General features: G+C 37.2%; 1 protein-coding gene across 8 annotated transcripts in view; it reads right to left on the bottom strand.

Moving 5' to 3' along the window:
* The window catches only part of diaph2 (diaphanous-related formin 2), a 749871-nt gene that overhangs the window by 293262 nt on the left and 444304 nt on the right, over nucleotides 1-12305 (bottom strand). The window lies entirely within an intron of this gene.

The raw sequence follows: 12305 nt of genomic DNA on the forward strand, positions 1-12305 counted from the left end.
TGTACTGGTAAACAAAACAACTGGTAAATATTCCTGTTCTCATTGTACTGGTAAACTACATACTACTGTTCTCATTGTACTGGTAAACTACATACTACTGTTCTCATTGTACTGGTAAACTACATACTACTGTTCTCATTGTACTGGTAAACAACATAGATTAATGTTTTTGTTGTACTGGTAAACAACATATTCCTGTTCTCATTGCACTGGTAAACTACATACTACTGTTCTCATTGTACTGGTAAACAACATATTACTGCCCTCATTGTACTGGTAAACTACATACTACTGTTGTCATTGTACTGGTAAACAACAGAGATTAATGTTCTCATTGTACTGGTAAACAACAGAGATTAATGTTCTCATTGTACTGGTAAACAACAGAGATTAATGTTGTCATTGTACTGGTAAACAACATAGATTAATGTTGTCATTGTACTGGTAAACAACATATTCCTGTTCTCATTGTACTGGTAAACTACATACTACTGTTCTCATTGTACTGGTAAACAACAGTGATTAATGTTGTCATTGTACTGGTAAACAACAGTGATTAATGTTCGTAGTGTACTGGTAAACAACATAGATTAATGTTCGTATTGTACTGGTAAACAACACAGATTAATGTTGTCATTGTACTGGTAAACAACATATTCCTGTTCTCATTGTACTGGTAAACTGCATACTACTGTTCTCATTGTACTGGTAAACAACAGTGATTAATGTTGTCATTGTACTGGTAAACAACAGTGATTAATGTTCGTAGTGTACTGGTAAACAACACAGATTAATGTTGTCATTGTACTGGTAAACAACATATTCCTGTTCTCATTGTACTGGTAAACTGCATACTACTGTTCTCATTGTACTGGTAAACAACAGTGATTAATGTTGTCATTGTACTGGTAAACAACAGAGATTAATGTTCTCATTGTACTGGTAAACAACAGAGATTAATGTTCTCATTGTACTGGTAAACAACAGAGATTAATGTTGTCATTGTACTGGTAAACAACATAGATTAATGTTGTCATTGTACTGGTAAACAACATATTCCTGTTCTCATTGTACTGGTAAACTACATACTACTGTTCTCATTGTACTGGTAAACAACAGTGATTAATGTTGTCATTGTACTGGTAAACAACAGTGATTAATGTTCGTAGTGTAGTGGTAAACAACATAGATTAATGTTCGTATTGTACTGGTAAACAACACAGATTAATGTTGTCATTGTACTGGTAAACAACATATTCCTGTTCTCATTGTACTGGTAAACTACATACTACTGTTCTCATTGTACTGGTAAACAACAGTGATTAATGTTGTCATTGTACTGGTAAACAACATATTCCTGTTCTCATTGTACTGGTAAACTGCATACTACTGTTCTCATTGTACTGGTAAACAACAGTGATTAATGTTGTCATTGTACTGGTAAACAACAGTGATTAATGTTCGTAGTGTACTGGTAAACAACACAGATTAATGTTGTCATTGTACTGGTAAACAACATATTCCTGTTCTCATTGTACTGGTAAACTGCATACTACTGCTCTCATTGTACTGGTAAACAACAGTGATTAATGTTGTCATTGTACTGGTAAACAACAGTGATTAATGTTCGTAGTGTACTGGTAAACAACATAGATTAATGTTCATATTGTACTGGTAAACAACATAGATTAATGTTCGTAGTGTACTGGTAAACAACAGTGATTACTGTTCTCATTGTACTGGCAAATAACCTAAACTAATGTTCTCATTGTACTGGTAAACAACAGTGATTACTGTTCTCATTGTACTGGTAAACAACAGTGATTACTGTTCTCATTGTACTGGTAAACAACATTGATTAATGTTCTCATTGTACTGGTAGGTAAACAACAGTGATTACTGTTGTCATTGTACTGGTAAAAAAACAGTGATTACTGTTCTCATTGTACTTGTCAACAACAGTGATTACCTTTCTCATTGTACTGGTAAACAACAGTGATTACCTTTATCATTGTACTGGTCAACAACAGTGATTAATGTTCTCATTGTACTGGTACACAACAGTGATTACTGTTCTCATTGTACTTGTCAACAACAGTGATTACCTTTCTCATTGTACTGGTAAACAACAGTGATTACCTTTATCATTGTACTGGTAAACAACAGTGATTAATGTTCTCATTGTACTGGTAAACAACAGTGATTACCTTTCTCATTGTACTGGTAAACAACAGTGATTACTTTTCTCATTGTACTGGTAAACAACATACTACTGTTCTCATTGTACTGGTAAAATACATACTACTGTTCTCATTGTACTGGTAAACAACAGTGATTAATGTTGTCATTGTACTGGTAAACAACAGAGATTAATGTTGTCATTGTACTGGTAAACAACAGTGATTAATGTTCGTAGTGTACTGGTAAACAACATAGATTAATGTTCATATTGTACTGGTAAACAACACAGATTAATGTTGTCATTGTACTGGTAAACAACATATTCCTGTTGTCATTGTACTGGTAAACTACATACTACTGTTCTCATTGTACTGGTAAACAACAGTGATTAATGTTGTCATTGTACTGGTAAACAACAGTGATTAATGTCCGTAGTTTACTGGTAAACAACATAGATTAATGTTCGTATTGTACTGGTAAACAACAGTGATTAATGTTGTCATTGTACTGGTAAACAACAGTGATTAATGTTCGTAGTGTACTGGTAAACAACATAGATTAATGTTCGTATTGTACTGGTAAACAACATAGATTAATGTTCGTAGTGTACTGGTAAACAACAGATTAATGTTCGTAGTGTACTGGTAAACAACAGATTAATGTTCGTAGTGTACTGGTAAACAACACAGATTAATGTTCTTATTGTATTGGTAAACAACATATTACTGTTTTCATTGAACTGGTAAACTACAGTGATTAATGTTCGTAGTGTACTGGTAAACAACAGTGATTAATGTTCGTAGTGTACTGGTAAACAACATAGATTAATGTTAGTATTGTACTGGTAAACAACACAGATTAATGTTGTCATTGTACTGGTAAACAACATATTCCTGTTCTCATTGTACTGGTAAACTGCATACTACTGTTCTCATTGTACTGGTAAACAACAGTGATTAATGTTGTCATTGTACTGGTAAACAACAGTGATTAATGTTCGTAGTGTACTGGTAAACAACATAGATTAATGTTTGTATTGTACTGGTAAACAACATAGATTAATGTTCGTAGTGTACTGGTAAACAACAGATTAATGTTCGTAGTGTACTGGTAATCAACATAGATTAATGTTCGTAGTGTACTGGTAAACAACAGATTAATGTTCGTATTGTACTGGTAATCAACATAGATTAATGTTCGTAGTGTACTGGTAAACAACATAGATTAATGTTCGTAGTGTACTGGTAAACAACATAGATTAATGTTCGTAGTGTACTGGTAAACGACATAGATTAATGTTCGTAGTGTACTGGTAAACAACATAGATTAATGTTCGTAGTGTACTGGTAAACGACATAGATTAATGTTCGTAGTGTACTGGTAAACAACATAGATTAATGTTCGTAGTGTACTGGTAAACAACATAGATTAATGTTCGTATTGTACTGGTAAACAACATAGATTAATGTTCGTAGTGTACTGGTAAACAACATAGATTAATGTTCGTATTGTACTGGTAAACAACATAGATTAATGTTCGTAGTGTACTGGTAAACGACATAGATTAATGTTCGTAGTGTACTGGTAAACGACATAGATTAATGTTCGTAGTGTACTGGTAAACAACATAGATTAATGTTCGTATTGTACTGGTAAACAACATAGATTAATGTTCGTAGTGTACTGGTAAACAACATAGATTAATGTTCGTATTGTACTGGTAAACAACATAGATTAATGTTCGTAGTGTACTGGTAAACAACATAGATTAATGTTCGTAGTGTACTGGTAAACAACATAGATTAATGTTCGTAGTGTACTGGTAAACAACATAGATTAATGTTCGTAGTGTACTGGTAAACAACATAGATTAATGTTCGTAGTGTACTGGTAAACGACATAGATTAATGTTTGTAGTGTACTGGTAAACAACATAGATTAATGTTCGTAGTGTACTGGTAAACAACATAGATTAATGTTCGTATTGTACTGGTAAACAACATAGATTAATGTTCGTAGTGTACTGGTAAACAACATAGATTAATGTTCGTAGTGTACTGGTAAACAACATAGATTAATGTTCGTATTGTACTGGTAAACAACATAGATTAATGTTCGTAGTGTACTGGTAAACGACATAGATTAATGTTCGTAGTGTACTGGTAAACAACATAGATTAATGTTCGTAGTGTACTGGTAAACAACACAGATTAATGTTCTTATTGTATTGGTAAACAACATATTACTGTTGTCATTGAACTGGTAAACACCATATATTACTGTTCTCATTGAATTGGTAAACAACAGTGATCACTGTTTACATTGTACTGGTAAACAACAGTGATTACTGTTCTCATTGTACTGGTAAACAACAGTGATTACTGTTCTCATTGTACTGGTAAACAACAGTGATTACTGTTCTCATTGTACTGGTAAACAACAGATTCATGTTCTTATTGTACTGGTAAACAACAGATTCATGTTCTTATTGTACTGGTAAACAAGTGATTACTATTCTCATTGTACTGGTAAACAACAGTGATTACTGTTCTCATTGTACTGGTAAACAACAGATTCATGTTCTTATTGTACTGGTAAACAACAGATTCATGTTCTTATTGTACTGGTAAACAACAGTGATCACTGTTCTCATTGCTCATTGTACTGGTAAACAACATAATAACATCAAATAAACAAAATGTAAACAAAATCATAATTTTTATTTCCATTCAGTGCCCTTAATAAACCCTTGATGATAAAATACAGAGGACTCTCCTTATAATTAAACCATAATGACATATCAGCCATGGTTGTTCAGAGAGCACCCTCCCACTAACTCCTCTCTATAGCCTATATATTAAGATGAATTATGTATATTCTGGGTCCCCAAAAGGTGAGAGAAAAATCCTGCGTTAATTAACTTACTGTCTAATTTAAAGCCCTTTTTTTAGCTTACGGCTTTGAAAGCCGCTCTGACCGAACAGTAAGGCTTCCCTGCACATTTTTTCCCCCTCACTTTATTTGAAGTTGCTGTAATCTCTGTGTGCATTCCTCTGAGTCTACCTTTCCTGAAATATGTCAAATCTCCTCCACAGAAGTTGCTTTTTGTGAGAAGTCGATGACAAGGAGCCAAGGAGCCAGGAATCCAAAGCAGTGCAGGCTGAAGTCATACGCTATTTTTTGTTATTTATTCTATTCTTTCTTCTCTCAATTAGATCAAAATTAACTGAATCTGAAAACACCCTGGATGTCAATGTCCCAAGCAAGAAGATGACCAGGTTCAGGAAGGTCTGATTATCAAGGAAGCATGAAGAAAGTTAATCTCCATTGATCTGATCTTTTATGAAAACACATAGAACTGTGGTATCATCTCGTCGGGAATGACATTTATGCTAATTGCCGTTGGTATTACCTTTGGAAGCTTCCAGATGTTTTACGAACGGTAATTTTCGATAATGTTCCCTTTGTCAAGGACACAGGTTCATTATAGCACAGGGGGCGTGACATTTCCATTTAAATTCAAACGTTCAAATTACTCAAATGAATTAAAGTGACAACCTGTTTTGTTTAACATAAGCTGAAGGAAAAAGCCTGCATACAGTAACTTAAAATAGGCAACCAATTAAAGTAATGGTATGTCTGAAGAGTTTTCTTTTAAGTAAGTCAGTGATAAAACACAACTGAAATACTGTTCAACGAATATGAGTAATTACACGACAGCTGTTTCCAACGTCACTGTAAATATGTTTCAATAACAAAACAAAACGAGCGTGTCCATTGTCTCACGACTTCCTTTCGAAGAAAGGCTGGATTCTCCATCTTCAGAAGATGTTGTCTTCACATAAATCACTGTTGCATGTAACTGATACCCTGTCGTCTGAGAAACGAGAGGAATAGACACAATCCCTTCATTCATCAAACAAATCCTTCACGTCGTGAGGGGGGTGCATAGTAGAGTGCATCCAACACAATAATGGCTTGAGTTAACCTTCTCCTCACCCCACACCTTATACTGACTCATATAACCAACCTTTACCACTAAACCAAAGCCAATATTCTGCACTGGCTCCAGCATAGGCCCCTGGGGGACTCCATGTCCGTGTCCCTCAGTCTTGCCAGGAACAGAAGGGATAGTCTGGGTTAGGTGACAGGGTCAGCTCTCGCCTTTCCCCTGCACAACCTCCTTGATGAGCCCATTAGGTAGCTGGGACCCACCACTCAGGGGCCATTTAGTTGATTGACCCGAGTTGAGAATGTGGACATTTTCTTCCCTGTCCATCAATAATGGGCCAATCAGCCTCATGGGGTTAGGGCCGGTCTCATCACACCAGACACTTCACTCTGATTCGGACCCAACCTGCAGGAAGACCAACGTGAGGCTGGGGTGCATCCCGAATGGCACCGTATTTCCTATATAGTGCACATGTTTTGACCAGGGCCCATAAGGCTTTGATCAAATGTAGTGCACTATGTAGGAATTAGTGTGTCATTTGAGACACATGCTGGGTTTTCAATGCTAACAGTCACATGTACTGCATTGTACTACTCTTTATGGGCCCTCTAGATGTATTATTAGTTCAAGCTATGATTACGAGCCTCCACAAAAAGCCAAAGTGTTGTTAAAATACATGTTTGATCAGAAGCATGTGACCAGCTGATTAAAATGGTTCTAAAACTAGTTTCATTATTATGCATGTCAACCATTTCAAATAAAATGAATGTTTAATAAAATGTACCATGAATAACTTATTTCATAAATCCATAGTTTATCATTCATTAAGTTTAACTTGGTCTTATGATTGACCTATGTGTGCGGTACAAAACAAACGTACATGCCAGAAGTTTGAGTCTTTCACAACTGTTGCAATGCTATACTGGATGTCTTTAATTAAAACAAACATTGATTAAGTAGCACATCTGAGAATGGATGGAGGACATTACTTCTGAATTATTTTCTGTGTCAGTGTGTTTCTCTACCTAAGAGCAATTTAGGAAACTTCTGTATTGCTAGGACACACCACAAAACACAACGCAAGTGTCTGATGTTGGCATGCACTCTACTCTATCATCAATGTGCGAGACAGAGACAGAGAGAAAGACAGAGAAAGCAAGAGAGAGAGAGAGAGTGGTCCGGGCCCAAATCACAAAAAAAAAAACACAACACTATGGAACACAAAGTTTTTACCCATCCTGAAATATACAAGGTCTGCCTAAAGAGCAGGACCCCAGACTTCATCAATTCAATTGGAAATAGAGACATTGTCATCCACCAAGTAGACCTTTTCCAATAAAAGTCGAGGTTATGTAATAGGGAAGAGACTCAGGGGATATGCTAATTTGGTATAGAGCAGACCTAAACCACTATTAAATGAGTCAACACAGGAACATTTTACATCTGGCTAGAAACTAATAAGGAAATGATCTCAACAGAGAAAAATGTACTCATGTGTGGTACCTAAACTCAGCAAAAAAATAAATGTCCCTTTTTCAGGACCCGGTCTTTCAAAGATAACTTCACAGATCTTCACTGTAAAGGGTTTAAACACTGTTTCCCATGATTGTTCAATGAACCATAAACAATTAATGAACATGCAGCTGTGGAACGGGTCGTTAAGACACTAACAGCTTTCTGACGGTAGTCAATTAAGGTCACAGTTATGAAAACTTAGGACACTAAAGAGGCCTTTCTACTGACTCTGAAAAACACCAAAAGAGAGATACCCAGGAGGGTCCCTGCTCATCTGCATAAAGATGCCATAGGCATGCTGCAAGGAGACATGAGGACTGCAGATGTGGCCAGGGCAATAAATGGCAATATCTGTACTGTGAGACGCCTAAGACATTGCTACAGGGAGACAGGACGGACAGCTGATTGTCCTCGCAGTGGCCACATGTAACGACAACTGCACAGGATCGGTACAACCGAACATCACACCTGCGGGACAGGTACAGGATGGCAACAACAACTGCCCAAGTTACACCAGGAATGCACAATCCCTACATCAGTGTTCAGACGGTGTGCAATAGGCTGAGAGAGGCTGGACTGGGGGCTTGTAGGCCTGTTGTAAGGCGGGTAGGTACTCACCAGACATCACAGGCAACGTCGCTGCTCTTCACTGACGAGTCGTGGTTTTGCCTGATCAGGGTGATGGTCGGATTTGCGTTTATCATCGAAGGAATGAGTGTTACACTGAGACTTGTACTCTGGAGCCGGATTGATTTGGAGGTGGAGGGCTCTGTCGGACGCTGGGTATGTACAGAGTCAATTGTAGGCTTTGAGTGGACTCCTTTGGTAGGTACACCTATAGCTCATCTCTTAGCAGTAGTACTGTAGACTACTTTATCACTGACCTCAACCCAATGTATCTTAGAGCATTCACAGTCAGTCCACTGACACCCCTATCAGATCACATCAAAATCCTACTCAACCTGAACAAAGATATGCTCAATCATGAGTTATGAAAGTCAAAGGATATTAATAATATTAAGAAATACTATTGATGGAAGGGAAGTAGTGTGGAAATCTACCAAAAAACAAACAGTCAACAACAAAATCAATCCCTTCTAGACAATTTCTTGGACAAAAATGTTTCACTGTAATAGTGAAGATGTAAAATTAGCAGTAGAAAACCTAAACAGTATAATACACATCTGAGCTTCCCTATCAAATCTAAAAATGCCAAGCAGACAACCTAAGAAAATGAACAACAAGGACAAATGGTTTGACGAAGAATGCAAAAACCTGAGAAAGAAATTGAGAAACCTATCCAAATCAAAAACATAGAGACCTAGAAAACCTGAGCCTACGCCTTCACTATGGTGAATCACTAAAACAATACAGAAATACACTATGGAAAATGAAGGAACAGCACGTCAGAAATCAGCTGAATGTAATTGAAGAATCCATAGAATCTAACCACTTCTGGGAAAATTTGAAAACAACAACACAAAGAGTTATCTATCCAAAACGGAGATGTGTGGATAAATCACTTCTCCAATCGTTTTGTCTCTTTAACAAAGAACAAACAGCAAAAACATATACATGATTGAAAAAAAATCTTAGAATCAACTATTACATACTACCAGAAGACACTGGATTCTCCAATTGCATTGAATGAACTACATGACAAAATACAAACCCTCCATCCCAAAAAGGCCTGTGGTTGATGGTATCCTCAATGAAATGAGAAAATATACAGACCACAAATTCCAATTGGCTATACATAAAGTCATTAACATAATCCTCAACTCTGGCATCTTCCCCAATATTTGGAACAAAGGACTGATCACCCCAATCCACAAAAGTAGAGACAAATTTGACCCCGATAACTATCGTGGGATATGAAGCAACAGCAACCTTGGGAAAATCCTCTGCATTATCATTAACAGCAGACTCGTACATTTCCTCAGTGAAAACAATGTACTGAGCAAATGTCAAATTGGCTTTTTACCAAATTACCGTACCACAGAGCACATATTCACCGTGCACACACTAATTGACAAACAAACAAACCAAAACAAAGGCAAAGTCTTCTCATGCTTTGTTGATTTCCCCAAAAATATTTTGACTCAATTTGGCATGATGGCCTGCTATACAAATTGATGGAAAGCAGTGTTGGGTGAAAAACATATGACTAAATACAATCCAAAAACAGGCGTGCGATTAACATTGGCAAAATAAAACAACATACATTTCTTTCCACAGGGCTAAGGGGTTAGTACACGGCCTCACCCTACTAGAATCGGAAGTCAAATGTCTACTGATGATCTAGTGCTTCCGTCCCCAAGCAAGGAGGGCTTAGAGCAGCACCAAGATCTTCTGCACAGATTCTGCCAGACCTTGGGCCCTGACAGTAAATCTCAATAAGACAAAAATAATGGTGTCATAAAAAATGTCCAGTTGCTAGGACCACAAATACAAATTCCATCTAGACACTGTTGCCATAGAGCACACAAAAAACTATACATGCACTACTGTTCAAAAGCTTGGGGTCACTTAGAAATGTCCTTGTTTTTGAAAGAAAAGCAACATTTTTGTCCATTAAAATAACATCAAATTGATCTGTTGTTCTGACTAAAAAAGCAATAAAACTGTCCGTCTTTAGACAAGTTGCGTATCTGGAGCATCAGCATTTGTGAGTTCGATTACTGGCTCAAAATGGCCAGAAATAAAGTTACAAAAATAACTTTCTTCTGTAACTTGTGAGTCTATTCTTGTTCTGAGAAATGAAGACCCTTCCATTCGAAAAATTGCCAAGAAACTGAAGATCTCTTACAACGCTGTGTACTACTCCCATCACAGAACAGCGCAAACTGGCTCTAACCAGAATAGAGAGACAAGTGGGAGGCCTCGGTGCACAAATGAGCAAGAGGACAAGTACATTAGTGTCTAGTTTGAGAAACAGACGTCTCACAAGTCCTCAACTGGCAACTTCAATAAATAGTACCCGCAAAACACCAGTCTCAACGTCAACAGTGAAGAGGTGACTCCGGGAGGCTGGCCTTCTAGGCAGTTTTATTGCTTCTTTAATCAGTACAACAGTTTTCAGCTGTGCTAACATAACAGCTGTGCTAGTCATTTAAAACATTAACAATGTCTACACTGTATTTCTGATCAATTTGATGTTATTTTAATGGAAAATAATGTGATTTTCTTTCAAAAACAAGTGACATCTAAGTAACCCCAAACATTTGAACGGTAGTGTACCTCGGCCCAAACATGAGCGCTATGAGCACAGGTAATTTCCACAAAGCTATGAACGATCTGAGAGACAAGGCAACAAGTGTCTTCTATGCCATCAAAAGGAACATACAATTTGACATACCAATTAGGATATGGCTAAAAATACTTGAATCAGTTATAGAACCCATTGCCCTTTATGGTTGTGAGGTCTGGGGTTTTCTCACCAACCAAGAATTCACAAAATAGGGAAAACACAAAATTGAGACTCCACATGCAGAATTCTGCAAAAATGTAAAACACCAAATGCATGCATGCAGAGCATAATTAGGCCGATACCTGCTAATTATCACAATTCAGAAAAGAGTCATTCAATTCTACAACTACCTAAAAGGAAGTGATTCTCAAACCTTCTAAAACAAAGCCATCACAAACAGAGAAATTAACCTGGAGAAGAGCCCCCTAAGCAAGCTGGTCTCGGGGCTCTGCTGTCTATGTACAGGCTCAGTGAGCATAGCCTTGGTATTGAGAAAGGCAGCCAAAGGCAGACCTGGCTCTAAAGAGAAGACAGGCTATGTGCACACTGCCCACAAAATGAGGTGGAAACTGAGCTGCACTTCCTAACCTCCAGCCAAATGCAGCACCGTATTAGAGACACATATTTCCCTCAGATTACACAGACGCACAAAGAATTTGAAAACAAATCCAATTTTGATCAACTCCCATATCTATTGGGTGAAATACCACAGCATCAAAATTCTGTGACATGTTGCCACAATAAAAGGGCAACAAGTGAAGAACAAACACCATTGTAAATACAACCTGTATATATTTGTTTTATTTATTTTCCCTTTTGTACTTTAACTATTTGCACATCATTACAGCACTGCATATAGACATAATATGACATATGAAATGTATTTATTATTTTGGAACTATTGTGAGTGTAATGTTTACTGTATATTTCTTTTTATGTATTTACATTTTGTTTATCTATTTCACTTGCTTTGGCAATATAAAAATTTGTTTCCCATGCCAATAAAGCCCTTACATTGAAAATGAATTGAAATTGAATTGAGAGAAAGAGAGAGGGAGAGCGAGAAAGAGATAGACAGTCAGAGTGAGAGAGACAGTCAGAGAGAGAGAGACAGTCAGAGAGAGAGAGACAGTCAGAGAGAGAGAGAGAGAGAGAGAGACAGTTAAAGAGAGTGAGACAGTCAGAGAGAGAAAGAGGGAGAGGGCAAAAGACACAGAAAGAAAGAGGGAGAGGGCAAGAGAGACAGAGAGAAAGAGGGAGAGGGCAAGAGAAACAGAAAGAAAGAGGGAGAGGGCAAGAGAGACAGAGAGAAAGAGGGCAAGAGATACAGAGAGAGACAATCAGAGAGAGAGAAAGGGAGAGAGTCAGAGAGAGAGAAAAAAGCTGAATGTCTGAAAAGGGTGAGGA

Source organism: Oncorhynchus keta, chromosome 4 (genome assembly GCF_023373465.1).
Source record: "Oncorhynchus keta strain PuntledgeMale-10-30-2019 chromosome 4, Oket_V2, whole genome shotgun sequence".
In the NCBI taxonomy this organism is placed as follows: domain Eukaryota; kingdom Metazoa; phylum Chordata; class Actinopteri; order Salmoniformes; family Salmonidae; genus Oncorhynchus; species Oncorhynchus keta.